Source organism: Trachinotus anak, unplaced genomic scaffold (assembly GCF_046630095.1).
Source record: "Trachinotus anak isolate AG129_WGS33_773 ecotype Australia unplaced genomic scaffold, CSIRO_AGI_Tana_v1 ptg000009l, whole genome shotgun sequence".
Lineage (NCBI taxonomy): Eukaryota > Metazoa > Chordata > Actinopteri > Carangiformes > Carangidae > Trachinotus > Trachinotus anak.
Genome location: NW_027273860.1, coordinates 22575483 through 22587458, shown reverse-complemented (window position 1 = coordinate 22587458; position 11976 = coordinate 22575483). Strand labels below are relative to the sequence as shown.

Below are 11976 nucleotides of genomic sequence, written 5' to 3'. Positions count from 1 at the left end.
CTGTTTTTACTTAAGGGACACATCAGCATTTTCCCTAACTCACTGTGTTGAATGTGCATAGTGTCTAGTAACACTCTGTTGGCTAACAGCTTTTTATTCACACACACACACACACACACACACACACACACACACACACTGCTTTATGGGCTGTATGTGTGTATTGCGGCTGATAGCTTATTTGTACAGCCTCAGGACTGTCACAATGGCTAACAATCTTCCCTCCGGCTTTTCCAACATAAGCTTGTGGTGTGTGTATTTTTTTGAACAATGTTAATTATCTGAGCTGGCTAAGCTAGTTGTTGGCGCTGTCATGGTTACTGATTTTAACAGCGTAGGAACCATGACTTATGCCTCTACCTATACTGCCTGTTTACCCCTTACCACAACAAGCATGTTATGTGATTGTCAGGGGCTATCACCCTAATTGTTTGGGGGGGGGGCTTAGTATGAGGGCTATGGCCTCATTATACTGCTCACATATTGTGTATCACTTACAGTGGATGTGCACTGGGTGTTCAGTGCTTTTGGATCAGTGGGGTATTGACCACATTCAGCTCTGCCCTTAGAGACAGCACTTAGACGTTGGACCTGATTGGGGCCTACTGCTGTGCACGGGGTGCAAAAAACCTTCACAGCCTTCAAAACTGTGCATGTGTGACAGCATAAACCCAGTAGCGATAGATCTTAGTGGGCTGTGATCATAGAATCTGGGGTTACGGTACGTAACCTATAATTTTGTGTGGAATCCTGAGTGCCAGCATGCCTTTGAAAGTGTGAAGTCTCCTAAGCCATGCTCATGTGCTTGCTACTCCAAACCATTCAAACTTAAGTTTGATACCAGTGCTGCAGGTGCTGGAGCAGTGCTATTGCAGGAGGATGCTGATGGAGTTGTTACATCCAGTATGTTTCTACTTACATAAGTTAAACAAGCACAAAATCTGATACGCCATCACTGAAAAATAAACCCTTGCTTCGTTGTTGTTACACCACCATTTTGAAGTGTATGACAGGTCCAACTGCTGGAGGCATCCCCACCTTCCTCGCTGGTTGAGTCCTGATTGGAGTGGCCAATTATCCTGATGCGAGTCGGGACTTGGGGTACAAAAGCCTGGCCAGCCTGTCATTTGTGTGGCTGATACTCTCAGCTCCCCATTGTACCTCTTGTGGTTTTGAGGTTTTGTGGAGCTTGTGTTGGTTGTTGAATTAAGTCATCAAACCTTGTGTCTCAGTACTGAGGTACTTGTTAGGCTATGTGGGGACTGGGCCAATCACACACACAGCACACTCTTAGCTTAGATCCACCAGGAACAGGGGTGCTGTTTTTTGGTCTTAGTAGTCAGAGAGGTCTCATTTTATTTTTGTTTTAGAAGGCTAGTTGAAACTCCTTTTTATCTGAAGTGGGAGACATAATAGATCTTTTGGTTATATTTCATTCTTTGTTTTAACAGCATCTATTAGCACTGATTTCCCTTTTAGTTAACCTAATTTATTGTCTGTATCAATTTCCTCAAACTCCTTTGCCAACTACATCTGGTTTTGTTTTATGCTTCCCTTTTCTCAAAATGAGCTGGGTTGTAACATATATGGGGGCTCATCTGGTATCACATCTGATAAAAGATTCCTGGAGCCAATGTTATTTATAGTTTGGAGATTTAAATTTTTTCTGAATAGAGAAAATTTCTTGTGCCAGTGAGTTGACTGGATGTACAGTTGGTCATGTGTCAGTTTGATTTAGAGCAGTTTTTAGCCAACCTAATTTCTTCAGCTGTGTATTGCAAAAAAACCCAACAGAGCCACCCATTACCTTTCCAAGTAGATGCTGCTGCTTTTAGAGCAAGAGATAATAAAGTGTCAATTCATCTCATGCAACCTTGTGGTTATACTTTCAAGGCCAGAAGGAACTTTGATCCCTTTGAGACATAATGCATCACTCCTAAGGGTCTCAACCCATTAGATCATTAATGCATAAATGCTTGTCGGTAAGGATGTTCACTGCACCATGTTTGATCAGTGAAAACATTGTTTACACTACCGTGCTATGATCCCCTGTCCTCTGTCAGTACTGGGGCCAGAAATGAGGCTTGGCTAAAGACCTGCCTCACTTTCCTCCAAATGAAGGCCCAAGAAAATGCACAGAGCAATCGAGCACAATTACAATTTAAAATAATGAAGCTAGAAATTTAAGCTGACAAAGACTCAATCAGCTGAAGCTAAAATCTCAGAAGGAGGTGCACACATCAGATGATACCACACATATGACTTCCACTTCAACCATTTCACCTTGTAGTGGATTTGACATCAAGATTTTGAGATCATGGTTATGTTGTATTGAGATGGTGGTTTGAAATTGACTAATTGACTAGTCTTATGAACTGCAGTTGATACTTACTAGTGATAGACTTGTCTCTCTGTTAGAGATGGGATTTATGGCTCTTTGGAGGGAGCCGGATCTTTGGGATCTGTTCATTTCAAAGAGCCATTGAAAAGATTGGCTCATTGGCTCATTTTTATATTTATTCACTTTTAAGAAGCCAGCCTGGGGTTAATTAATTTTATCCTGGAAATAATCACAGGGAGGAATGAGGGCTGAGATTTGGATCAGAATAATTTCAAACTCAGATTTCATATTTGAGTTTGAATTATCCTGAAATATTGATTATAGCTTCATTTGGCATGTGTGGACAAGATTTTAAAGTCTGATATGGATTCATTGTAAATATTCCACTGCCATATCCCTCTGAGTTGACAGTGAGATCACTATTTACCCTTTGTATAAAGTGTGTGTATGTGTGTAAAACTACTTTGACTTATGTTATTCATGCAACACCTAAACACTTATAAATACACAATAAAAAACAAAGCAGGCTACAATCAAGTTCCATGCAAAAGCTTTTAGTGCAAAATTTCCACACAAGAACATTTTTAACAATACAGAAAAACTCAAAACAATATTTTAAAATTATATAATAAAGGCTTATAATAAAGATTAAAGGTGCTGTAAAAAAATACTAAGTTGTTGGTCAGTAACACCATGTCTTGTTTTAGTGCAAATTTTAGAGAAAAATGTTTCACACAAGAATATTTTGATAGAAAACTCAAAAACAATACTTCAAGTATTAGAAAAATAGATAAAACTACAATAAATTAGAGAAAAAAATGCGCATACAGCCCACTAGTACTACTAATACAAACTGTACAATGGACTAGTGAACTGTCCTGAGGTGCATATAGTTGCTTTGTAAAAAAATAAAATAAAATAAAAATAGAGCTAAACCCTGAGGAGGACTCCTGAACTGTCCTTGGGTGAACAGTAGCCTATACCTGACCTACAAAAACAGGAGATCAGTCCCTTTACTCTGAACCATAACCCCAATAACAAAATAAAGTGTAAACAAAATAAATGACATTCCCAAAATAATAAAGCAGTTCCATGCTTTATGGCCTCTCCTTCTTGTCCTTCAGCAAATTTGCATTGAGGAAGACAAGTGATCTCACTTTTGCAGGCTTAAGGCGACTTCTCCTCTCTGTGATTATTTGTCCAGTTTTAGAGAAAATTCTCTCAGATGGAACTGATGTGGCCACAACGCAAAGCTTCTTAGCCATGAGTTTGCTAAGCCTGGGGTACACAGGCACCCGACTTTTCCACCACTTGAGAGGATCTTCATTTATTGGAACAAGAGGCTCCTCGAGGTGTCATGCCTCAGCTGGATAGCTGAGTTCCTTGTTGTTTCCCCCAGTGTTCTTTGTCTTGTACTTCCTGTTTTATTCTGTTACTCACCTCTTTTCTCGTTTCAGGTTCTTCACTTCCTGCCCTCATGTGTCTTCCCCTTGTGCGATTACCTGCCCTGCCCTAATGTGTTGCACCTGTGTCTCATTGTCTTCCCTCTCCCAGAGTATTTAGTCTCAGTGTTCCCTTCCTTCTGTGCCAGTTCGTCTTGTTCTTTGTGACTATGTTCCAGCCTTTATTCCCCGTGAGCCTTATTAGTGTCTTGTCTTGTTTTTGGTTTTTGACCCTGCCTTTGCCTGCCGATTTGGATACCTTTGCTCCGCTGATTGATCACCCGTGTACCGACTTTGCCTTATTAAAGGACATATTGAGAACTTGCCAACTTTGTCTGTCTGCATCTGAATCCGAGCCATTGTTCAGACCTGACACTAGGTACGCCCGCACCTCCATGACAGCGTCTGCTGTGGGGTTCCGAGTTACCACTGTTACAGCTACCTGCTCATAGAAGTGGGAGACACAACAATGGGGTAGGAGATAAAACAATTTTATTATGAGATTGTGATATTAGACTGATGTCATCCTAGATTTAGAGAAAAAATTGTGATTAATTTTTGCCATCCTTACTTCCTCACAGAAATAGCTCCAAACAACTGATTCCGGAGCAGCACTGCCTGCTCCTTCCTTTTGGACCGGTTGCTGGATGGGTTCGCTGCTGCTAATTGTGAGTCTTGCTGCTGCAGTTGATACTCTTTGAAAAGCCTTGTCTGCAGTTCTGCCATCCATGAATGCCATCCTTTTGAATCTTGGGTTAAGCGCAACAGCATCCGCAAGGATGTGGTTGGATTCCATTGGAATCTAGCTGACATGCCAGAAGAAAGCGAGTTGACCATGTCTTTTGCTGCCTGTGTTGTTGCCCTCCTCTGGAAATCAGCTGTGGCTCTCTGCAGTCCCCTGGCCAGCAGTATTACTTTGGAGGCAGTCACGTAGCTAGTGAGAAAAAAGATAAATGTTATTATAACGATACAATTATAAAGTTGTACCAACAATAATGAATACTATGATGTATTACACAGTATCTTTTATGTATCAAATATTCATAATTTAGTATCAGCTAATTTGCATGCATGCTACAGAAAATTACCGCTGACCAGTTGAACTACATACCTTTCTGCACTGAGTTCAACAGTGACCTCTTCAAATGGCTTCAAGAGGGTGCATATCTTCTGCAATGTAGTCCATTCTTCTGGAGATAAAGGGTGGACAGGTGCATTGGTGACGGCCAGGGTGGAGACAATGGGGTTCTTGTTGGTGAGGAAACTCTGCCACATGTAATATGTTGAGTTCCATCTTGTGACATAGTCCTGTTTGGGTTGTAGTTCGTCCATCTTCATTTGGAGTTGTGTTTCCTTCAGTTTTTGTGCTCCCACTGTGCTTCTATGAAAGTATTCCACTGCCTCCTTAACTTTATTGATGATGGGTTGTGGACCTTTGAGGGCATCTCTTACCACAAGATTTATGGTGTGTGCCAGGCACGGGAGGTGGGTCCATCCTGTTATCTGAATGGCCTTTGTGATGTTTGCAGCATTGTCTGTTAAGCAGCACACCACTTTCTTATCAACCTCCCACTCTGCTCCAACACTGAGGAGCTTGTTTGCCTAGTTGTCTGCTGTGTGCTGCTCATTAAATTCAAAGCAGTCCAGGAGACAGGAGGACATGTGAAAATCTTCAATGAAGTGGCATGTTACAGACATGAATGAGGTTGTAGCCCTTGACGTCCAACATTCAGTTGTTAGGCAAACTGCTGAAACTTTGGACACCCTTCTCCTAATTGATGCTGCTTCTCTCTCATACATATCTGACACTTTCTGGGTCAGTACCCTCCGACATGGAGGAATGTAGGAGGGGTTGAGAGCATAGCAGAGGTTTTTAAAACCTTTGTCTTCCACAATTTTAAATGGCTGGAAGTCAGTGGCTATCATCTTTGCCAGCTCTTCATCTATCTTCCCCTGTCTCAATGGGGTCAAGACAGGAGCTGTGAAGTAATGACTGAGAGACGTTTGTTTAGATTTTGTGGTAGCAGCAGGAATTGTTTTACCAGGTGCCTGGCCAGGCAAAGATGTGGGCCCAGTGGTAACAGAGGCTGCTGCTGTAGCTGTGGCTTGAGTGACTGTGGCACTGGTATGATGTCTGCCTGATGTGGAGGCAGAAGTACTGGCACTCTCCACTTCATCGTCAGTCATGCTCTCTCTTCACCTCTGAGATTTTAACAGTGGGGTGTTGAGTTTTAAAATGCCTGTGCAAATTGTTTGTGGAGCCAGACTTAAATGAAATTATCTTCTGGCAAATATTGCACTTAGCCTTACTGTCTGTCTCAAGCGAAAAGTGCATCCAAATGCTGCTCCTTTTCCTTTGGCTCATTTTGCAGAACGACTACGGACGGTCCTCCCCCTCCTTCAGGTTGCTGTTAACTGCACTGCCAACTCTGAGGCACTCGCTTTTTTTCCTTTGTTTTTCACTGAGGCACTCACGTGAAGGGAGCGTGCACAACTCATGCGATATTTGCATATGAAATAAGCTCTCCTCCCCATGCTCTCTCCTCTTCTGCCGATTCCGACGCACTCGCTTTTTTTTTTTTTTTACTGAGGCACTCACGTGAAGGGAGCATGCACAACTATGCAATGCATTTGAAATAAGCATGGGGAGGAGCGCCCATGCTCCCTCCGTCTCACTCAGTGGAGGAGCAAGGAGGAGCCTGTGTGAGCATCTGTGTGAACCATAGGTGTGCACTCAGGGAGAGAGGAAAAAAAAGAACGGCTCCCAACCAATCGCGACTCGGTTCCCATCGATCATGTTAATGAGCCGGTCAAAAGATTCGGTTCGTTCGTGAACGTCACAACTCTACTCTCTGTTGGGTGCTTATTGCACAGAGTGCACTGTGTACGGTACATACGTGCTGGCTCTGGGCTCAATGGCAGATCACAATATGAAAACAACCATAACCACGCCAAACCGTCACCACTCAGACCTGAGTCACTTTACTCATTCCAAAGCTTGTTTATTTCTCATACTGAGTTAGTTTGAGCTTTAAGGCAGCTTACAACATTCATACACAGGCCCACTAGCAACACTCAGCAACATTAGCTGCCACCACATTTGAATAGGCCTGCGTGCTAACATCGCTAGCGCGTTAATGCGCTAATCGCGATTAGCACCTCATTTTTTACACACTACATATTGATGAAGCAGTATAAAAATACACACATGGAGGTATTTACGTCCTGTCAGTTTCAATATGTCCGTTACCCGTTATTAAAGCTCTTAACAGATATTTTACTCTCCTGCAGCATTTACATCTTTCATCGCTTCTCTCATTAGGCTGTTGCTCCTTCTCCGCCCTCACTTTGATCCCGCCCCTTTCACTTTCGATTTGCTGACAAACTGGTAAAAAACAATGAAATTAACAAAATGTAAAGATGAACAAACTGATGCGAGCCAACGAATGTGCACAGTTAACAAACTATTTGAAATTCAATTAACTTAAATAACACTGACAAACTGGCAGTGAACTGTAAACACTTTGATTTTGATGTAATACTTTTAAAATATTTTAAATGATCTATTCATCAGTATTTGTTTGTACATATTTATCTAAAATAAAATATTTATAGACAGGCTACATAAATTCAATAATAAAAGGGAAACTGTTTTCTCACCTGATATCATTATTTTTGCAGGATACAAGTTAAGTTAACTTTACTCAGGTGACCAAACAGATCCTGCCAGACCCTTCTTCTGTGACCATATTCCAGTTTTTTGTTCTCTGTAAAAACTTATCAAAATAATGGCTGGCAGATGTAAAATAATCATGGTAATAATCCAGGTAACAGCCACTAGTAGACCAACCGAGTACCAGAGTGGATACCCACCCCCCACTAGCTCCACACTCACTCAAACGGATGTATTTTCAAACTGACCAATGACTGCACATTTGACAGTTTCCTGGATGACAGTCAATCATGCTACAAACAACACAGTGAGACAGTTTGTTTAAGTGTTTTCCTATGGTGACTATAGGAAAAGATTTGTTTAAACTTGTTTTAAAAGTAAGAAAAGAAATATTCAATTCAATTCAGTTTTATTTGTAAAGGGCCAACCAACAGTTCCCACAAAGAGCAAGCGCTTGGCGACAGGGGGGAGGAAAAACTCCCTTTTAACAGGAAGAAACCTCCAACAGAACCGGGCTCAGGGTGGGCGGCCGTCTGCCTCAACCATTTGGGTTTAAGAGGAGAAAAGAGAGAGAGAGAGAGAGATAGAGAAAACAGAAACAGAAATACCTGCAGAATGAGGACAGAGAGAGGGAAAGAGAGGAAAAGCACAAATTCAATATTTAATTTTATTTTTAGGCTGTTATACATAATTAATTGGTCGAATGCTGCAGATGAATAATAATAATAATAATAATGCATGATAAAGTTTTAATAATAACTATAGGCTTACACACACACACACAGACACACACACACACAGACATATATTTCCAGACAAAGTAGGTTCTTAAGGGCCACCAGAAAGGGTGGGTTGGTCATTCCATTCCTATATAGTTGGGATGTACTGTGGTTGCTGTGGACATTGGACTTAATATTTCTGGCTGTTTAACACCCTATATTGTTTAACCTGGCAGCTACAACTATACATAGTAACAACCTCCTGGAAACAGCAATCACCCAGTGTTGACACCTTGGCAATTGCTTAATAAATTCCCTATCACCTACTTGTGAAAATTCTAGTGATCACCTGTATTTTAGAGTGATTATCTTACAAACACTAGCTGCCGGTTATCTTACTTATTTTAAAGTTTGTCATTCTTACTTCTTCTACTTCCTGTCTGTACTATTGCTGTACTGTTACTATAGTACTATTTTCAGTTTACTTTGTTAGATTCATTGATGTGTAGGTTTGTCCTTTTACTCACTGACATCACTGACTAGGTGTGGCTAAAGGCGCATGATGCCAGATAGTACCCTTCCAGGTGATGTAACAAGTACAACCAAGTGGCAACCCACCGTGATGTCATCCATTGGTTTGTGAACTGCCATTATCAAGCCTCAAGTTTGTAGTTTGGTTGTCGCCATGTTGGTTTCTGAAACCAGAAGAAACCATATTTGGAGGAGAAGGTGGAGCTGAGGAGGAGTGAGGGGTTTATCTGACCTGCTCTGTACTCTATCCTGATTGTCAGGCAGGTTGCTGTGTGTGGTACAGTCTGTCAAACACACAGTAGCCCTGCCCTAATGCATACCCTGCTTTATGGTCTATTTTTCTCTAAATGGACAATAAATTAAAAAAATGAACATTATGTTGTATTGAAGAAGACTTGAAACTAGAGACTGAGACCATAAACTCATCAGGAAAACGTTTACTGAGGTAATAAATCAAGTGAGAAGTAGACATTTTCACATAGACTTAATACAATCAGACTTCTTTTCACAAACAGTGGAGTCACCCCCTGATCGTTGTTAGATAGAATGCTGTTTTAAGGGACTTTAGCATTGACTTAACCTCTCAGACTATGTCCATTTTTATATACAGTCTATGAGTAGAACACATTAAGTATCCACGCAGCCTGACTGAAGATGCTTCTATTCACGCCTTTAAGGCAGATGATCTGTGATAGTGTATGTGAGGCCCCATCGATCATAAGATTTTATTACAGAGACTAGAACATATGGTCGGCATCAAAGGAACCGCACTAAGCTGGTTTAAGTCATATCTGTCAGATAGACTCCAGTTTGTTCATGTTAACAATGACTCCTCTATCATCACAGAAGTCAGTCATGGAGTTCCACAAGGTTCTGTGCTAGGACCAATACTCTTCAGTCTATATATGCTTCCTCTGGGAAACATTATTAGGAGGCACCAGATGAATTTCCATTGTTACGCAGATGACACCCAGCTGTACTTATCCATGAAGCCAGGTGAGACTAACCAGGTAGCCAAGCTTCAGGTGTGTCTTAAGGACATAAAAATCTGGATGACCAGTAATTTCTTACTCTTAAATTCAGACAAAACTGAAGTTATTGTAATTGGCCCAAAACACCTCAGAGATACACTATGTGATAATATACTGACTCTGGATGACATCACCTTGGCCTCCAGTGCTACAGTCAGAAACCTTGGTGTCATTTTTGACCAGGACTTGTCCTTTACTTCACATATAAAGCAAGTCTGTAGGACAGCCTTCTTCCACCTGCGCAATATTGCTAAAATCAGACCCATTCTATGTCTAAAGGATGCTGAAAAACTAGTTCATGCATTTGTTACCTCAAGACTGGACTACTGTAACTCTTTATTGTCAGGATGTCCCAAAAATTCAGTAAAAAGCCTCCAATTGATCCAGAATGCAGCAGCACGAGTACTGACAGGAACTAGGAAACGAGATCACGTCTCTCCTGTGTTAGCCTCTCTGCATTGGCTCCCTGTAAACTCCAGGATAGAATTTAAAATCCTCCTCCTCACCTACAAAGCCATAAATGGTCAGGCACCATCGTACCTTGGAGAGCTTATAGTTCCCTATTTTCCCAATAGGACACTTCGCTCTCTAAATGCAGGTCAACTTGTGGTTCCCAGAGTTAGTAAGAGTAGAATGGGGGGCAGAGCCTTCAGCTATCAGGCTCCTCTCCTGTGGAACCAGCTCCCAGTGTGGGTTCGGGAGGCAGACACCCTCTCTACCTTTAAGATCAGGCTTAAAACTGTCTTGTTTAGTAAAGCTTATAGTTAGGGCTGGCTCGGGTATGTCCTGACCCATCCCTTAGTTATGCTGCTATAGAGCTAGACTGCTGGGGGATTCCCATGATTCACTGGGCGCTCTCTCTCTATTTCTGTCTCTCTCCCTCTCTCTCTCTCAATGACTTCATGCCATTAACTTTGTTTTTTTTTTTTCTCTCCCGTAGTTTTGTGCTTCTCCTCTCTCTCCCTCTCTCTGTCCTCATTCTGCAGGTATCTCTGCCTCGGGAGCAGCAGGATCCAGATCCACCACTACTCATCTTTACTATTACTATTACCTGTCTTTATTATTAATAACGCCATTACCGACACAGCTGTTCCTGGTCTCTCTCTCTTCTCTCCCCTCTCCTCCCCCTCCCCCTCTTTCTATCTTCCCCTAAACCCAACCGGTCGAGGCAGACGGCCGCCCACCCTGAGCCCGGTTCTGTTGGAGGTTTCTTCCTGTTAAAAGGGAGTTTTTCCTCCCCCCTGTCGCCAAGCGCTTGCTCGTTGTGGGAACTGTTGGGTTTTTCTCTGTAACAAAGTAAGGTCTTGACCTTACCCTGTAAAGTGCCTTGAGATAATGTATATTATGATTTGGCGCTATACAAATAAATTGAATTGAATTGAATTGAATTGAATCTGCACATCTGTTAACACAGTCATCCTTCAGTTCTCACCCTTTTCACCTCGATACAAACTCCTCTGAGTTGGGTTAGTTAGCTGCTGGTTAGCTCTGTTTTCTTTAGGCTATGTAATTTAATGGAACAGAAAAAATACTTTGTAAATATTATAGTATTTTTTCTGTAAACAAAATAAATACATTGGCATAATTGGTATCATTGGCATAACAGTTGGGTTAGTTACAGATTATGCCTATAATTTTACGGATACAATATAAACAACAAAAAACTACTGTAAAAAATTGTCATTCACATTTGTACAGACATTAATTCACTTATACAATTTATTTAATCACACCCTTGAACACATTAATAAATAGAGTACTAAATAAGAATGCTAAAGCATAGCTTTAGTTAACTGACAGTTTCTGTTAAGTGATGTTGTGCATGTAGGAGTGACTTCGCTATAAATATACTGTTGAACCATTTTAAATACAATAGTTAAAAATGTATTTAAAAAATTATAACATAAGGTGAACTTTAAAAAACATGAAATGAATACACTTTTGAAAATTATTAGCTTATGTAATTAAAAACTTGCAAATTAAGTTGTGTTATCTTATGAATATGCTTTGGAAAAATTACTTGAATACACTTTCATTGGATTTCTGACTCTTACTTTGGAGACATATCAAAAAATGCAGTATGCTTCACACAAGTACAAATGTACTTGTTCAAGCTTTTTTTTTTTTAAGGGCAATGACACACAGGAAAGAGTCGGGCCGGTCGGGAGTCAAACCGGCACTCGCCTGCTAAGAACATCAGCTCATGTGATAAGCGCCCTAACCACTCCGCCATCGGGCT

The 11976-nt window shown here is 41.1% G+C and overlaps 1 protein-coding gene across 3 annotated transcripts in view; it reads right to left on the bottom strand.

Moving 5' to 3' along the window:
- Positions 1-2879: 2879 nt before the first annotated feature.
- Positions 2880-11976, bottom strand: part of olfm3a (olfactomedin 3a) — a 52488-nt gene continuing 43391 nt past the window's right edge. For 2 of the 3 annotated variants that reach the window (XM_071485870.1, XM_071485873.1), the window contains 4 exons: positions 8794-8870; positions 4895-8064; positions 4355-4717; positions 2880-4225 (listed from right to left, as the gene is read on the bottom strand). The gene's annotated coding sequence lies outside the window, so the exon portion shown is untranslated. The remainder of the gene's footprint in view (positions 4226-4354; positions 4718-4894; positions 8065-8793; positions 8871-11976) is intronic. The other variant, XM_071485872.1, reaches the window with a different exon arrangement.